The 3,741-nt window shown below is 26.1% G+C and overlaps 1 long non-coding RNA gene across 1 annotated transcript in view; it reads right to left on the bottom strand.

Annotated features, from left to right (window-relative positions):
• The window catches only part of LOC111617809, a 26,050-nt gene continuing 22,309 nt past the window's right edge, over positions 1 to 3,741 (bottom strand). The window contains exon 3 of the long non-coding RNA XR_002755489.1: positions 1 to 114. This is a non-coding gene — a long non-coding RNA (uncharacterized LOC111617809). The remainder of the gene's footprint in view (positions 115 to 3,741) is intronic.

Genomic DNA, 3,741 nt, shown 5'->3' with positions numbered 1-3,741 from the left:
ATGAATAAAAATTACCTCTTCTTTTGTAGCTTCATAATTTTCATATTCTAAAATGTATTTGCAAAATGTAAAAAAATCTTCAGCAGTTCGTCTTCTTTTCCTAGGTGATCCTTCCTATAAAGAATTGTTTTTATAAATACATATATTGAAGTAGTATTGCAACATAATTATATTACCAATCAAACAAACAGTCTGATTCTTATAGAATATTTTAAATTTTAATTTATTTCTAGTTATTAATTATAACACAAGATGGCAGCTTAACTTCATACCTCTAGCCAAATTGTTTAATATCTTATTACTTAATTAGCCTTAATGCAGGCAATAAGAATCAGGCAGTTCATTTGATTAGTAAAACTATCATGCTATTAGAATATATTGTGATTTATAATAATTACAACTGATTGTTAGATTTTTAATAAACAATGCTAGATATATACTGAAATTTTTCAGTGTATTTACTATTTTTTGTTTACTTTTAGATGTATAAAATTTTTTGAACCATACAAAACATGACAAAAATAAACAAAACAAGTTACATGCAGTGTGTAGCGTCTGTGTAATCCAAAACGAGTTGGTAGACGAACGGACAGCAATTGGTTAGAAAACGTACGTTTTATTTAAAAAATTCCTAATTCATATGCATTTCGAGTTGGCTTAAATTCCCAACCCCTCTTCAGTGCTGTTAAGATTACACAAAAAAATATAATTTAAGGTTAGTTTTACGGTATTGGTTAGTAGGAACATAACTAAAAACGCGAGGTGATGATAACATAAAATTGCTTACTTGACATATAATGGTACAGCATAGATGTATTTTACAAAATTTTTTGATTACATAGTAGTATGGCATAGCCTATGNATGTGGGTAACTGTTTATATAACATTACTTGTCGGTATTCTGTTACTAAGCGAACAACGGATAAGACCAGTTGTTAAAAATGTTTTGTACTATGTTCCTTTTTGTATTCGGAAATAATACATTCTAACTAAAATGTAAGTGTGCATTGATATTTTTTAAATTAATATTCTATGTTATACAGTTCGTCATAAAAATGATATGTTAAACAGCCTCCCCCTTATACCACTTTTTTCATATCATAGGCTATGCCATACTACTATGTAATCAAAAAATTTTGTAAAATACATCTATGCTGTACCATTATATGTCAAGTAAGCAATTTTATGTTATCATCACCTTGCGTTTTTAGTTATGTTCCTACTAACCAATACTGTAAAACTAACCTTAAATTATATTTTTTTGTGTAATCTTAACAACACTGAAGAGGGGTTGGGAATTTAAGCCAACCCGAAATGCATATGAATTAGGAATTTTTTAAATAAAACGTACGTTTTCTAACCAATTGCTGTCCGTTCGTCTACCAACTCATTTTGGATTACACAGATGCTACACACTGCATTTGATGATACAGCAACCACGTCCTCTACATTAAGAAAACAAGTTACATTTCAACTTTACACATACATAGTCAAGTAGCTTTTCCTCTTGTCAATGAAAAAGTAAATACTTATAAATGCTGCTTTTTAGGTTTAATACATAAGAATCATACTGTAAGAAGAAAACAAACCTAAAAAAAAATCTGTTTCATACCATGTAGATCTGCATGAAAATTTTGACTAATTAGCACTATCTCTATCAGTAAATTCATAGAAAGAGTAACAGCAAATTAAACATATTGTAATATCAATAAAATATACTACTGTGTTTTCATCACAAGTTTTTAAGATTACTATGGGAACAGTAACCAACAGCAAAATTAAAGCATTTCTTAATCTATAATGCATCTCAAGCAAATATGCCATGGTTGCATAGTAAGTATTAAGAAACGATAATGTACTTTTTAAAATTCCATTACCTTGTAATCATCAATGAAAATATCTTTTGTATCAACAGACAATGAGGTATAAAATTTTAGCTTTTTAAGCTAAATGAGTAAACTGATAACATTAACCTTGATGCTATTTCAATTTAGCTATTTCAATATTTATTTGAATCAATTTGAATTGTTTTTTTTTTGTTTTTAGTTTTGTTCTATAATTGTGACTTTAAAACCTTTGTAATGTTGTGTTTAATGTTTGAACTTTGGAATCTTCTGTAATTCAAGTTTGTTGACCATTTGAACCCTTCTATCTAATTTTTTTGTTGTAAATATGATGTCCTATTTGGAGGTCATCTATAAATGGACATTAGAAATGCCTCCAAACATCAATTTTTGATATTTTATGATAAAAAAATATTGTTTCTGGAAAGTTCAGTTATTAATATATTTTAAAACTTCTAAATAAAAAGAATTTATTATTATAATTTAATTTTGTATTTTGAAATTAAAATAATTTTAGATCTTATTAACTTATCTATACAATAATTGCCGTCTGAGCAGATTTTCTAAAAATGAATATTTGCTTTTAGGTATGTTATTAGATGAATTCTAATAAAAGCTTTTCTCAGAACATATAAAATTCAAAAATTTTCAGGGTATAAATTCTGAAACATTCTTATATTTCTCACAATATTCTTAAATTCTGTAATTGAACTTTTTATATATCTTTATTGAAAACTGACTCTTAAAAATTATCTAACTTTTTATGTTTTCATAAATGTATTAAATTTGAATTTTTAAACAGTGGACTTAATAATAATAATAGTGTTTCAAATATTATGATTATTTACTTTTTCAAACCGAATAATTAAAAATGAAAATGGTCAAATAATAGCTCAAACCACTAATGTTTGAGGAATAAACTCAATAACACTCTAGCAACTGAGCTAATTTGGCTTAACCAGTTAGAATATATTTCTAAAAATTAAAATTTTTCGGTTTAAAATTTCAAATTCAATTTCATATTAAATATTATTAGCTGTTATCAATAGATGAAATGACTGTAATTCTTTTATTCCCATTATTTAAAATTCAAATTCAATTATTGAACAGGAATGATGGAACATTTTGATAATAATTGAAGATTTTAAAACATAGTTTTGCATAAGCTATTTTACAAATGTTATATATAAATTAAAATATATAAAAATTTTCATACAGGTTCTTTTATGTTTATTGACTTATTTTTCAGAAATAAGGTATTAATCTTTAATAAATTGCCATTTTATAATAAAAATATCATAATGCTTCTGTATGTAAATATGAATAAATTTGTATTGCAATAAATGCAAGTTATTCATTGCCATAATTGTTTTTATCAATATCCATTTACTTAAGCTTTTAAAGTAATCAGATTAAAAGAATCATCATTTAAACAATCTTTCCTCAATGAAATTTATCAAATTTTATATACATTAACTTTGCTGTATTACTTTAATTATAGAAATAACATGTTCTATCATTCAAAGAAGTAAACAAACTTGTTTTGCAACTGAACTGCAATTCCAGACAATAACCAAAAAAGCAAATACAGTAGAACCTCGATTATCCGGACTAATTGGGGATGAAGGTAGTCCGGATAAGAAAAAATCCGGATAATCGAAACAAACACTTTAATTTGTCTTTTAATGATAATACAACACGTTTTCTTTTCGATGACATATCGGCAATATTAAAAGTAAATACTGTATTTAAATCGTGATCAAATTTTCAAGAAACAAACATTCATATTGAATTTGGACTACTACTGACCAACGCTAACAGACTACCTACTGTTTAAAAGGCCCTCTAGTGGCGCAAGAAGACGGATTTTATAAAATAAAAAGCAGTTGAAACTGCA

This window comes from Centruroides sculpturatus, unplaced genomic scaffold (genome assembly GCF_000671375.1).
Source record: "Centruroides sculpturatus isolate CEXI.00-Female unplaced genomic scaffold, Cexi_2.0 scaffold277, whole genome shotgun sequence".
NCBI lineage: Eukaryota > Metazoa > Arthropoda > Arachnida > Scorpiones > Buthidae > Centruroides > Centruroides sculpturatus.
The sequence above is the reverse complement of the archived record's forward strand: the minus strand, read 5'-3'. Positions and strand labels throughout refer to the sequence as shown.